The sequence below is a fragment of the Pyxicephalus adspersus genome, chromosome 3 (genome assembly GCF_032062135.1).
Source record: "Pyxicephalus adspersus chromosome 3, UCB_Pads_2.0, whole genome shotgun sequence".
NCBI lineage: Eukaryota > Metazoa > Chordata > Amphibia > Anura > Pyxicephalidae > Pyxicephalus > Pyxicephalus adspersus.
The window spans coordinates 114,169,908-114,185,926 of record NC_092860.1 but is presented as its reverse complement, the minus strand read 5'-3'; positions in this window follow the sequence as shown (position 1 = coordinate 114,185,926).

The following is a 16,019-nucleotide window of genomic DNA, read 5'->3' as shown; positions in this document are numbered from 1 at the left end:
AAAAAAAAAAATCTTAAATTTATTTTGGTATTCTGGGTTCATGCAGGCTAAACAAAGATACAATAAAAATGTTTTTGTGAAAATATTAAATAATGTTTTTGTGAAAGTTCTTGTGAAAGTTTTTTTTATGTTTGTTATTACTATTTTTTATTTCATAATCGTGTGATTTTAAAGCTATATTCTGCATTGTTCTTCTTATATTTCATTGTATGTGAACTTCCAACCCCTCCTTGGATCAAACTTAATCAGGCGGTGACATGTTGAGGATACTATTGGATATTTCTGAACAAATGAGATTTAATTTTTCAAGTTGAATTTTCACATTTTTGTATGATAACCCTGTAAATGTAAATCCTCAGTCTATCACTGTAACCCACATATATCCATCCTCAGGCTTTAATAGCGTTTCATTTATCAAAGGAAATAATTAGCACACAATGTGGCAGCTAGTGATGGAATTTATTCATTTGGAAGCCATGCGTTTCCTGTCATTAAAACTACATCATGTCCTTCCTTCTCTATTAAACTTCAAGTCAGGGCAGTGAGAAGTCAGTAAAAGGAAATGAAGAGTTTTTTTGGCATGGTGCCCCACATATGATTTAATACTACACAAGAAAGCAGTTCCCAGTGCATGTCAATAATCATCTGCTTGACCATCTTCTTCATTCCAAACTGTAATTTCCATCAGAGTTCTCTGGAATGGAAGAAGCATGCTCCATATGATCTGCTGTTTGGGGTCCTGCAGAATATTGCATTAGGATGTTGTAATTGAATTCATGTAAAGCAGAGCTACACACAAATGTTTATAGAGTTGTGACCTTTTTATACATATACATACAAACACGAGCGATGAAGTCATAATAAAATGAAGAACAACTGAACAAAATCAAATTGAGATTTACAAAAATACTGTATTGTATAAATATTGAGAATGAATTAATGCGGTGATAAAATAAATAAATGTTAAAAAAAATTTAAAATGGGATATATTTTTCTAATGCTTATGTTGATGTTACCTTTACAACACATTTCTAGCACTGAAAGATCCATATACTCTAAAAATGTAAAGAATAAGGTAAAAAGACAGAATATCTTAAATCTAATTTTGACTTTGTTTTGACATTGCAATTTCCTAAAATTGTACTTTGCCACTTCAAGTATTTTCTGTATGGCTATAATTTATTCAGTTTGCTTTTTATTGCATCCCTGGAGAAATCATCCTTATAAAATATTTGGCTGATTAAAGTTAAAATATCTTAGTTCATATAGCCCCCTAGAGATTTCAAATTTAATTTTAAAAATTCAGGTTATTTTTGTTGTCTATGAAGATTTCCCTTCACTTCCACACTTCCACATCCACATTTTTTTACCTTTACATTACATTTAATTTTGCATTTCCTTTGTGTTTGGTTACAAAGTATCCATGTGTAGTGTTTCACCATTTTGAGTGTGTCACTTGATATCAGAAATATGTTGTGGTAGGTAAGGAGTGTTTTGGCATAAGAATACTGTAGAATCATCTCTGTCTGCAATCATGACTAATGCAGTTATTTCTACATATACTTATACCACAAACAAAGGTATGTGTAGAAATAATATGAATCAGCAAAAGAAAAACAAGTTTAGGGAAAATTGAAAATTTTTAATAATAAAAAGAATACAGATACACAGTGGTATCTCTAATTCCCCTAAGAGAGTGTAAGGTCATAACATAAGCTAATCAAAGATGTTACATTTTTGTAATGGTAGAAGAGCCCACTTTATCGTTGCTCCAGTAAGGATAAGAAATATAATTATACCAGCTGCTACAGTTCCCTAGTAAGTACAATTGTAGTTAGACTCAACAAAAAAACCTTCACTGGCTGGCCCTGCGGCACCCCCTAAGCTGCTGCTGTGGCGGACTTTCCCTGGCCCCCATGTACGTCACTGGACACAATGCTACTGTCCAACAGGTCACACAACATGAATTATGTGCAGAATGACAGGGCCTTTAAAACTTGCATGTCACCTAAAGGACCAGATGCCTCTTACAGTGAACAAGGATACATGTTAGCCCAAGGGAATAGGCATCTTTTAGTGGGGTCCAATTGACTTTAAGACGTATGCCCAGAAAGACAGGATAATGCAAGACATTGTCCATCCCGCATGTCAGCTATTCAACATGATTTAATGTATGAATACTTTAATAAATACGGAGATACAAAAGATACTGCAGCAGGTAATGTAGCATGTAAATTTGGTGAGCATCTCACAATAAAGTGTTAAAGGTTGGGTTGTAGTTTAGCTTTAAGACTTCTGCCAACATAGATGCCCTTTACAATAGGAGATAGAGGACTGGGGAGGACTGCTAAAAAGGGCACAAGGGTTGCATGACCTTGGTGGGTTCCCCTTAGTAAACTCTTCTATGCATGACCTTGGTGGGTTCCCCTTAGTAAACCCTTCTATGCATGACCTTGGTGCGATTGGGGGGGGAAAGGCCAGTAGTCTGGGAATTCTATCACTTTAATTTATTAAATGCTCTCAATAAAGCTGACTTACATATTTGGGTCCAATTTCTCAATGTCATTTGATAGAGAATTGTATTAGTTGGATTTACTAGTTTGAATTTGGAACATAAACCCTATAATAAAGAAGAAGAGTCTTAAGGTTCATCATCTATTATCAGGCTCCCAGGCTTGTGGCTTTTTTTGCTCTGGATTATTTGTAAATATCAGGATTTGCCAATCATAGACACGATTATGCTACAATGTCAAGAAAAGAAGCCCAAAAAGTGGAAGTTGACCCCAGACCAAGGAGTTTATCTAAGATAAATAAGAAAAAATGTTGGGTGGCTTGACTTGCAAGGAGGACAAGGTTTGCTGCTACTCGAAGGCCCTGTACTTTCCTTATCCAAGTGAGTTTAGTGGAGGGGCCCCAGGTCAGTTCTGCACAGGGGATGACCATTGGTGACATCCACCACAGTATCTATAACTTTAATATTTACTGTATGTGACTTATTAAATATGGTGTGATTTTTTTTTTACTTGTATATAGTATTTTATTTACAATTAAAATGTTACACCTGTATTAGATAATTAAAAGCATGAATAAAGACCAGGTCACACATGATACATACTGACATTCTAAGCCTCTAAAGTTTGAGTTAGCCATAGTTTTCTAGAATTAGCTGAATGAGGCAGAAAAGTTAAATCCATAGATTTATGTAGATTGTTATTTGAAACTGATGTAGCAAATCTTTGCAAAAAGAACCCTATAAGTTATTTTTCCCAGTGCCTGGACATGTGTTTTGTTAGGGTAGTGATATTTTCCACCATGTGATATGAGTCATGTTTGTGATTTGCCAGCTATTTATTTATAGCCGTTACAGAACTGAGTTCACTTTCCAGAATGATGCATTTATAAGACTGTCAGCAAACCACAGACAAACCCATCAACAATTTCAGTTACTGTAGAGTTTGTGCAATTAGTCTGCCTTACTTGCATTCCATTCTAGGCTAGGTCAAGCAGCATTCCTTGTACGCTTATCAGTTTTTAGGCATAGCAGGTCAGAAATATGTGATAAATGAGAGAAGAAATTAAACTGAAATGTAAAACCCAGGGGACCTCAATTTTATACAAATAAAATTTATTAGATCTTTACAACATATATTACATCTTCACTCAGTAAGATTGGAATATGGTAAACCATATTTTATTATTATTATTATTATTATTATTATTAAACAGGATTTATATAGCGCCAACATATTACGCAGCGCTGTACATATTGTGGAATAATATTTAAAAGGTAGGAGCCACCATTTCATATTGAGTTTTATTTTTACAGTTTGTATGTTAAGCACATATAATGACCTACTGACCACATATGAAGACGGCGACCTTTCTGCAGGCATATTTTTAACCAAATGCCTTTTATAAAATATCTTTCATTGTGTTTTAGAGCTGATGAAATTGAGCTGTTTAGTCTCTTCCTTTTAACCCTTGTTATCAATGTTAGTACTGGTTAGCATGGTGCATAAGACTTTTGTGTGCCACTTACCTTATTGTTAATTTACAGCTTGCATTTATTCTATATTTAATTGAAGACATAACTGAGTCAGATCATGGTTTATAGGAGGAGGACAGCAGGATGCTGTCTTCATACTCCAGCTGTATTGCACACAGTGGGCTGGCTCTTGGGAAGAGTTATGCATAAACAAAGACTTAGGTCCAGCTTTAACATAAATTGTTATCACATTTTACTATAGAACAAAGCAAAACAAGAAAAACCACAAGTGGAACTTTTTAGGCAGCTAAACAGGTACTCAACAAAATACTTAATTTGGGGAAGAAGAATGGGAAATTCACTAGACCTCCTGATGACATTGTTTTTGTGAAACGGGTAGAGCCACTGTTCTTCTAGAGATCCTACTTTTACCACTGTGTTAACCAAGTACATATAAGAGTATTTGGTATGTTTTTATTTGTTTAAATATGAACAATACAAACATTTTGAACATTTTAATATTTTTGTGAATTAGAATTTTGTTGAATCTTTAGCTGCCTAGAAAGACCCATTTGTGTTTTTTGTTCAGAGTTTGGGAAAGTGGCAGACTAGATAACTGTTGTACCAATAGGGAGCAGCTATCACTTTTTGCCATAGACTAGAGATGATTGGGTGACTTTTCATAAAGGATATTTTTTTTAAATTCCCACAAATTAGCATAAAATTCACTATGCATCAAAAATGTATTAATAAAGTGCCTTTTCCTCTACTGTCCCTTTGACATATGGTTTGATTTATCAAAGCTCTCCAAGACTGAAGAAGATAGACTATCATGGGAGAACCTGGGTGATCCAACAAACCTAAATGGATCAGGTCCAGGATTGAAAACATTTGCCAGATAATAGCAAATGATTTCTAAAATCCATTCCAGGTTAGTTGGATCACTCAGTTTCTCCCATGATATTCTATTGTATCTCCTAGGGTCTTGGAGAGCTTTGATAAAGCAGGGTTATGCTGCAAAAATGCTGCAAAAATATTATGGAGAGACTCCATTGAGAGTTCATCTGCAGTCACAGCTGATTGGAAGCACTCCCGTACTGTGACCGCAAGTTCCCACATTTCCCCCAGGCAGTACTTATCAATGATAGCTGAGCATAGTACATGGGAAGAGACAATGCCCTTGGGGAGATGTTCACTAAAGGGGTCAGCATCCCTCCATCCCTACCCGGCAGGTTGGCTGCGCATATTCAACCTGAGTGAATATATAAGTGCAAATAATCTCAACAACAAAAAAAAAGAGAAAGAAGGAGAAAAAGAAAGGGAAAAGGAGATCCTGGGAAGGGGTGGGGCGGGGGAGAGATAGGATAGGTAGGCAGGTCATAGGAATCTGTAACAATAATGCCCCTGCAGACAAACATGGTCACAAGAAATGGAACATTATAGCGTCAAGTTCATTTGGTCACACCCCACTGGCATTGCCATATATTGGTAATGGTGAATAAAATTGTATAAAAAATATATATACATTGGTAATGGTGCCCAAGTCAGAACAAACACCCCTACTTTTCTGCACAATACAATCTATGTGGTAAATTACATTATTAATAAATTAGTCGTGGCCTGGGAAACAAATAGAGCAGGAAAAAATTTAGCTCATTTATGCATGGTAAGGACCCAGTGAAAATGAATGGTCAATGTAATCCACATCAATGACACAACATTTTCCAATGGTAAAATATATGGTTAGGTGTGTATAAGCCCTTTATCAACATTTTTTTTTTCTCTAAATTTGGCTTGGGATAGAGTGGGAAAAGAACATTTGTCGGATTTGGCTATGGATACACTTTTACCAGTATATTAAATTCAGTTTAGAAGAATAAAACGTTAATGTCCCCAGCTCAATTAAACTTTACCATAGTGTGTTTCAACAGGCCTTTCAGACTGAGCATGGTATTGAACAACAGTTCTTCAGCTGCAGACAAGATTTGCCTTATCAGAACAAGAGAAATGATGACATTGCTATTTTGAAGCATTGCATCATACAGACAAGTTGCTGGTATTTACATGTCAAAAGTTCATTTCACTTATGGGATATCTCTGCTTGGCTCTCCATATGGTTATTAAGATGTTTAGGTGTGTAAACAACATGTCCAGCTTCCTGACATTATAGCCAAATACAGATACAGTGAACTGATGACATAGATGGTCGTGGAACAGGCAATGCATTTGTAATGAAGATCCGGATAACATCATAAATGTATACTCAAAAAATAATTGCTCTAATTAGGAAGACCTAAAATTAGCAACAATTGCGGGAAAAACCTGTAAACATCTTGTTCCTTGTGGTCAAAACAAATCTTTTTTATGACTAGAGGATTAAAATGTGCCAAAGCTAAGGCACCTACAGTAAATGAAAAATTACAGTAGTAATACCCAAAATTCTTACTGACGGACAAAAAGCACAGTATAACACAAACAATTTACATCTCAGGGTTTCAGAATTTCTCTTTTAACAGCCACTTCCTGTCTACATGCATGAGCACCAGCAGTGGCTACATGTCATTTGTTCAGGTAAGGTTACCTAATGGCGACAGTGGAGGACTATGTCAATGTAATGCGTGTCAGGACATCTATGTTCTCTGATGGAAGCTCATGTATTAGAGTTGCAACCTGAGAAAGGAAATGGGAAAAAGGGACAGATCATTGACCTTTTGTCAGATCATTGGCCAGCACGGTGGCTCAAAAGTTAGCACTTAACGCAAAGTCTCAGGTTTTCGAATTCTCAGGATTGAATCTTGACCAGGACACTAACTGCATGGAGTTTTCAGGTACTCCATGTCTTCGCATGGGTTTCCTCAGGGTACTCTGGTTTCCTCCCACATTCCAAAAAAACATGCAGTTAGGTTTATTGGTTTCCCCACAAATTTCCCTTAGACTGTGTTAAAGACATATGACTATGGTAGGGACATTAGATTGTGATCCCATTTGAGGGACAGCTAGTGGCATAACTAAAAAATACTGTGGAATATTATTAATTGTCCCCTTATAACAAGAAATGCCTGGAAAAGAACTTTCATGGGCAGGAGAAGCCCTTGATAGCTTTATAGTTTTGTACCTGTTGGAGAACTGGCTGAGTTCTGATATGTTTTTGATCAGATTCTGCTATCAAGTGGTGGAGGGTTGTAAAAATATCTATTACCCTTAAAAGAAGTAATGGCAATTGCAAGCCATTTACTAATTGATCAATAAACATAATTATGTGGTAAACCAATCATTTACAACCAAATTCAAGAAAGAGACTGAAATAAAAGTAAAAATAATAAAAGCTGAGTAAACATATCTAAACGTTGTCTGCAAGTAGTAAGTGTTGCTACAGAAACAAAAAAAAATAGTGCATTTTTAAACAATTAAAATTTTCCAAAATAAACTGATGAAATCTGATCTGGTAAAAATACACTTTTGCTTTTGTGGGATTAACAGTTAAAAACATTATTGTCTGAGCTCATTTTTACCACGTCAACATCTACTTAGAGACACATGACAGTAATCTACCATGGTCTATGTATATTAGCAAATGTCTGTAGCACTTCACAGATCAGCAGCTCATTAGAAAAACTGTCATCTTACTTTGTATCTAATATTTTTACATATAAATCCTCTCTAATGACTATGTTACCCTGACCATCATATGGTATCATTTTTCTGCTTATTCCATCATATAGCACATTATTTGTGCAAACAGCAGGTATTTATTTTACACATTAATGATACTGATAATGATGAAGTCATGAACTTAACTTCTATACTGTATAAACCCGATCAGTAAAGTCTCATAAAAGCTAGGCATGGCAATGTAAGTTTTATTCATGTAAAATGTGTATTATTTAAAACAATAACAGGTTATCCTGCTATGAAAGTCATTATTTAGGCTCCTATAGGGTGACTGTTCCCCATTTCTGTTATTCAGATGTGATCCTTTGTTGTCATCCCTTCACAAGGGATTGTCTGTCCCTACTGCAATTGAAAACTGCCTGATTTTTTAAAAAAATTAGTTCCACTTTAGCATTGCCATTCCTAAGGCTAGGTACACACGTGCAACGATTGTCATTGGAAATGAACGATTAACGACCAATTGTTTGATAGCCGTTAACAAAAAAGTGGACAATGACGCAGATGAACGAGGAATGTCGCTGGAAATGAACGGCTGTTTTGGAGACGATCGTTCACTATCTATTGTGTGTACCGTTGTTTGGTGATCGTATTCTGCGGTACACTTTCTCCAGTACACGTCACTCCTTGCATCGTTCAATCATATCTAGTGTGTGTACAATATTGGTGGATTATATTTGAACAGAATCGTACACTATACGATTGTTCAAAGAAATTCTGAATAATTGTTGATCTGTCGTTAGTTGTTCGATTTCTAATGACAATTTTTGTGCGTGTTCACCTAGCCTAATATGCATAGAAATTTTTATTATAGAAAATCAATACATGAGGGCAAGGAGACAGTTACTGCTATTAAAAAATGGACTAGGAAGATTTTCCACTAGGGAATGTCGGATTCACTGCTTTATAAATAAACCCCATAGTATCTATTTCTCATGTACCCTTACATATTTCTCATTACAGTGCAATCATGCATTTACATACAATATTGCATACAAAGTATTGTAAAAAAAATGTTTACGCACATATTATATTTTTGAATTTGAGTTCCACAGGGAATTATTAGGCACTGATCATACATGATGTCATATGCACAGGTCATACTGGCCAATTAGCTAATCCAATTCACCCAATTTTGTTTACAGTGGTAAGAAAGAAAAAAATCCTGATTGCTATGGGCATTAGAAATGTTCATCTATTAGAAGTCTTAAGATTTAGACTCACAGCTTCTAGAATTTAAAGGCACAGCAGCAATGGGCCCAGTGGATTCCATAGGCTCCTGGGAAACACAGAGTAGAAGTAAATAGTGGTGATTTACAGTTGCTGACAATGCTTGTGGAATAGAACTTTCAATGGAGGCTAAATAGAGTTGCTGGCCAAACAATCCAAGCAGGGTTCTGTAAACAACTATTTAGGAAATGTTGACTTGTTTCTTATCAGTTCAGGCAGAGTGACACTTTAACATAGGTTAGTACAACACTGGTTTTCTAGCAAATGAAACTTGAAAAAATGTTTTTCAAAATTAGTTTTGTCATGACCAATTGGCAAACTAACTTTGACATACATACATTTGTGTCCTGACATGATGGGATTTGCAGAATAAGAAGTCAAAGGCAGTCTCCATGTTTTTTTTATCAGAAATGTTTTCCCATGACAAGACTAGAATTATTTTCCAGACATTCCACTTTTACTTTTCTCAGCACAAAACAGTAGGAAGTAAAAAGCTGAACTACTCTGTAAATCATTGCTATTAACCTTTGCCTTTTGTTATGAATATAAAGATTATATTTATAGGATATTGCTCTCCTATTGTTCAGTGACACAACCCAAACCCATTTTTTTGGCCATTTGTAACAAAACAATTTTGTTCCTATGCTTATATATCATAAACCAGATTGTAATGTATTAATATCACTAAAACTTGATATGAGAAATGTGATAAAGATTTTGTGATGTGATCTCTAATCTAGACAGATAAAATCCTTATATATTGCCACTAATATGTGATTTTACAAATATATATAACCATGTCAGCTAAGTAACAAAATACATATGTGGGTCATTAGTACACATGGAAGGCTCACATTTCAGCTAAAGCTAATGGCATATTTATCAAGATTTGGACAACTGCCTGCTGGAGTTTTACTTTGTCCATTGGAGTTTTCTGGCCATCCTTTAGCTCTTTATTAGGTTGTGCAAAAATGGACATATTGAAGCCATTGTTAAATGATTTTTCAGATAGCCTAATTTTAATTGGGTGGTGTTAGTTGCCACAGCATTGCCTTCCCTCATCAATAAAAATTACCTATTTGCTTCAAAATATCACCTTAATAAAATGTCGTTACAGAGAAAACAAGCTCTTTCTGTGTGCAGGTCTCAGTTGCATGTCCAAAATATAGGATCTTTGTCCTGCTATAATGCTGCCCCTACTATTGTGAAGCCATGGGCACTGTTTTAGGCAAAAGTTTAGTATACTGTCAAAGTATATGTATAGCACTACTTCTAGTAAAAACAGCTGAATTTCGGCGGGTTCTCTCTTCTAGTGGGGCAATAACTCATAAACAGGTTTCTTTCTGTAAATAAAGTCTAGGAATTTAGTAAACTTCTCAAAGCAAAAGGAGAGAGGGTCAGGGTGCAGCATATCTCATAGCTACAAAGCTCTGGCTAGTGCCCCCCCCCAGTGGGGTCAGGAGAAGGACCCTGCTTGTGTCTCTGGACACAACCCACCCACTCTCTCATAGCAGGCTCAGACCTCCGATGAGATAGTGGGAGGGTTCTGACATCATGACGTCACTCTGGGGTAAATTTCTTCCACTTTGAGTGACACACGTCTCCTCGCGCATGCATGGTCAGGAGTCCATAAATGTATTGGTCCTTGACGTCCAAGTAGTTGGGGAACATTGTTATAAAGGACCAGTAGCCAATGGCAAGGCAGAATAACAGCCAGTAACTACTGTGCTCATTGGCTGCAGCACAGTCCATTCAGATGCATGCAGCCTCAATGTATATGCTAGGGATGCTGATATGTACATCTAAAGAGAAACTTGGGATACAGCAAACTGCAGAGCACAGGACATACAGCTAATTGTTTAGTTTTTTTTCCGGTTGCAAGCAAGGCTATCAATGGGTACAAGCAGGGCATGCTAGACAGCAGTAGCTTACAGCATGGAATTGCTGGCCAGATAAGAATCTTTTAACAGTGCAAGCCATATCTCATACCTAGGATAGTACCAAATATAAAAATATTACACCACATAACTAGGAAAGCATTGAAAAGGGAAGAACTTCATGAGCAGCATAGTACAGAATGAGAAAGTACTATACATCATACTTAGGTTAAAACCTATAAGCAAGTATAGTACTTATTTTACTATACTCTAAATAGTGACATAGGAACCACTTTTTTACAAGGTGCCAGGTTTACCACTGAACCAACTGCAACCAACATTCTGATTATTGATCATTTTTGCTTACTGAGGGCACCACTCAGGTCCCTTTAAGCATTATTTTTTTATTAACTGGGCCTTCCTATCTCAAGTTTTCTCCTTTTCTCCAGCACAAAAATGAGACACACAGAAGCTGACTTTCTGCGTTTACTTGCGAGATGTTGCAAGATATAGAAAAAGTGAGAGTTTTGTGATAATGAAGCTGAATTAGGATAAAAATCAGTAGCTCCTCTCTGCTGAAGGTCATATCTCAACATCCCAACCAGCAATGATCAATTTTTTAAATCTTCAGATTCACCACCTCCAATTCTTTCCATCAGCCAGGAAAAGCTGCCCCTGCCCCACTACATCCCTGCCTATGTGTCACTCAAAAGAGGAGAAACTTCCCCCAAAGTGACGTCATTATACCAGAAACCGCCCACTGTCCCATCGCAGGTCTGAACCTGCGGGAGGGGGGTAGTCGTAAAACAAGAAGAGGGGGCACAGTAAACAGGCCCCCCCACTACACCCCTGACCATGTGTCGCTCAAATTGGAAGAAACTTCCCCCCCCCAGAGTGATGTCATTATACCAGAACCTGCCCACTGTCCCATCCAAGATCTGGGCCTGTGGGGGGGGGGGGGCAAAGCAAGAATTCTTTGCACCTAAAAAAGTGAGGGCATGGCGTTCCCACCCATGCCCAACCCACTACACCTCTGTACATATATATACATATGATGGGATATACAATGCTCTTGGCCATTGGAGCATTTCGCAAAGATAATCAATGGGGTCTAATAGAACCAGAAGTTCAGTAGTTTCTCCCTTGATATCTTAATTTATCTAAAAAAAACTATTTCTCCCTTTAACTAAAGTTTTTCTCTGTTATCATCAATTTTATATTTGCTGGTCCAATAAGGCTAAAAAGCTGATTCTACAAAGAAATCCTACTGTGATTTATACAAACTTGCATAAACCTGTCAGCACAACATCAATGACTTTCTGGAAGCTGTGGAAGGGCCCAAAGACTGTCCATTTTAGTAAAATAATGTCCTTTCTAAGGTCACTTTACTGAGAGGTTTTGTTTTCAGTTTCCAGCACTTGAAAATTCATATTTCATTTGCTGCTTTCTGTTATCTCTATATGTAGAGGAGCAAAATATCTCATATCTAATGAGACATTGATACATTATAAAATTAAAATGATTAAGAAAACTGCATAAATATATCCTATTAAGCAGCACTCACAAAACACAAGAGATAGTGACGTCCATTTATTTTGTAAAGCTGACTTTATGAAGAGTTATCCAAGCACAGAGTGCACATTGAGCCTCAGGCCTCCATAAGATAATAGATACACAGATACATAAATACTGGTTGACAGCAGATATGGACCATCTGGTCCAGCTAATCAACCTAATTTCCTATATAATGTAATGATATAAAGCTTACTTCATTTCAAGATAATTTCATGTTTTTCAGAATAGATTCTGTATTTAAAAGAAAACTCTAGGTTCATTAAAACATTTATATAACATGTATAAGCCAATTAGTAATTCAATGTTCAAAAAAAAAATTCAGTTTAAATTTCCAGTTAGCAAATTGTGATCATTAAAAGTGTTTACCATATGCACAGAGATAAGTAACTCAATGCATTAAGCATACAAAACCTTAAGACCTTTTACTTTAGTCTTTGTATACATTAAATGTATGTTGAAGAACTAAATTCTTAGATCCCAAGCTTTTAAAACAGCACTGTGCATAAAGATTAGGGTGATGGATCTTTTATTGGCTAGGGAAATAGTATAGCTAGTATGGAAGTACTATATTGATCAATTTTAATAAAACAAGAAATATAAAATATTGAAAAAGACAAATATACTGTGTCAGGATTATTGGTTGGAATGAGAATCAGTGTTTATTTTCCTCTGTTCTTCATAATATTAGCAACCTTACACTCACAGCTCCCTAATACCTACATATAGCCAATCCTGATATTGTTCCTAGTATTCAATGTACCATATTCTAACCGGACATCATAGTTACTATAAAGCAGTTCCTAGCACCTGTGTAGCAGTACCAGATTTCCATAGGTGTTGATTGTGATTTTGCGCTCATACATCATTCTTAACAAATCCTCAACCATGGGAAATCATATTTTTTATTCTGACCAATTAGTATTTAGTCAAAACATCACTATAAAGCCCTGATCTAAAATCAGCTATTTATTGCAAAGAGAAAACTTTTATTTGGTATTTTAATTGAAATTTAATGAAAAGGTAAGGAGGAACCAGGCAAGGCAAAATATAAGTAGATTAACATCAGCTGTAAATTTTGGATTGTTTCCCTTACCGAGTAAAACAACCTTTGTTTGGCCACTGATGTTCTGTCCAGACAAGTATTGAACCTACAAAACTATTACCCAACTTTGCCACAAACATGTAACTTATTGGCCATTAAAACCTATTTCTTTAACATTCATGAGCTATGTACATTTCTTTATCAAAAGATCTAATTTTAGATAAAGTAAAAGAATTATAAATTATACTATACTATTTACAAGTCCATCACAAAAACACAAAAAGCTAGTGGCATGCCTAAAAAGAGTCACAAAGTTGCCTGGACATACCTTCTTTCAAATGCCAGGTTGTTCTGACAGGCAAAGATTTAACAATTCCTGAGTAAAACCTGCCTTCTCCCTCCTGCACATTCCTGTTGGTTAGTTATAAAAAAAAACATAATACTAGGGGGCTATTAGGAATGTTGGGATGTGAGGCAGAAAAGAGCAGCAGGCTCTGAAACTGAGTAGGCCTATTAGAATAGTGGCTGCTAGAGGTTCCTGCACATTATACCTGAGTACAGGTTTACAAATCCATTTGTCACAAGTTAATTGAATGGTTAGGGGGACATGATCAGTGAGAACATACTCTAACATTTATAATATTAGGCTGTATCTTAACTACACAAGTGGTTGTGTATATACAGCAAGTCACTGGGGTATAAGGAAATCATTTCCATGTCTCTGTTCGAAAATGAGAAAGAGTCCTTAAATGTTTGGGAGATTAGATGGTATGAGGCATGTTACTACCTTCTGCTTTAAGAAGGCTCCTCTGTCAAATGAAGGAGATCTGTATATAAAACAAAAAATAAATATATGAAACATGCAAACATCAAACAGGGTAAAGAAACTGAACATTAACATTCACAATCTATCTACTCCATTTGTAATTTCCATTGAGGCAGCAATGTTATGATTTATTTATTTAATATTGTAACTTAAATAAAAATATGCTAATTAACATCCTTAAAAAAAGCTAGAGTAGTGTGTCTGTACAACTGTATGGTTTCCAAAAATAGTGCAAAAACTGTAGAGAAAATAAAAAACATTTCATTGGGCTACTAATACATACGCTATCTGTTCAAGGGCCTATGACTTCCCTGTTCTAAATAAAGTTTGATTAGTTAGTACACACAAAATAGACCGTTGGCAAACATAGGATGTCATCATTTTTCCCATGAACACAACATGAAATATTATCTTTAAATGCAGTTCAACAAACAAGGATGAATCACTGGCTGAATGGATACTTAAAATAAATTAGAATGTTTCCAACAAGGTAAAAATGTCTTGCCTTTTTGAGCCTGGCAAGCGATAAGAGCATGAATGTGATTAACACTTGTTCTGCTGGTTTATCAAAGGGCACATTGATAATCTTGCACTGTACTGTCTACATTGCTTCACAAAACTGCCTGCTAGTTGTAGACAAAATAATTGTACAAAACCTTAGATGCACCCTTTCTGGCTTAAAAATGTTACTTTTTATCCAAGAACATGGGCGTAATCTGGATTGATAAATTATATGTGTTGCATTGTCTTGATGGTTTTATTTTTAGGGGGTTAATTTACTGTATTTGGCACCCAAATAAGATTTAGTGACCTGTTATTGCAAACTTTCATCACTTCAGTTCCACAGAACTGAGAATTTCTTCTTTTTATCCAAATAAAGTCTATGTCTATTAAAGAGACTCCCCACTTCTCTGAAGCTTTCGAAATAGAGCTATACCCCCCCCCCCCAAAAAAAAAAAAACAAATATGAATATATACCGTAAATTTAAATGTTTTCTGGCTGATTCACTGACATTAAGGGTTTTTCATCTTCTAAACCAGTGGTGGGCGATTCTCACTGCTGCAAAGAGCATTGCATATGAGGGTTCTGTCCTGCAATACTGTAGGCCATGGCCAGTATGATGATAATACAACCCCAGGTGGTAAGTCTATGACAGCCTGCATTCAAAAGAATAGGATAATGAAATATTTTTATTTAAGAGTTTTAGTTACAAAGAAAGATAAGAACAGAGTGCAAATTTGGCATGTTAACTAGAAATAAAAAGTGAACTGATAATATAGTTCCTTTCAGTTAAATGAAAAAGCAGCATAATAATAAGAAGAATCATAAAACATGTTTGTAAAGGCGTTGTATAATGAAGGGTACTACTAACCCTTGACCCAACAAAATAATCTGTGTACTAAACAAGAAAAAAGCAAACCCTACATACCAAGAGCAATATGAAGTGAGGTTTAGTTAAAAAATAAGCATACTAAACAGAAAAATAAAAATAAACAGGAAAATATAGGAAGGGGAGGGCAAGAGGGGGAGCATACCTAGGTTGAATGAGAAACATACGCAACTGTAAGGAGGGTCACCCACTGAGAATAGGAGAAGTTGGTGGCTTGGGGTCTGTGTGATGTCCATCTGGATCTCAAATGGTCGAAATGTGGTCAAAGCATGAAGAGGGGAATTCAGTAAATCAAGGGGGCCATACTATAGTAAATTTATACATACTGTCAGAGACCTGAGCTGTTTAAGCCTCTTCACCTCGGAGTAAGATATTAAAGGAGATTACCAGGCTTTAGCTATAGTTTGCTTGGCAGCCTTCAAAA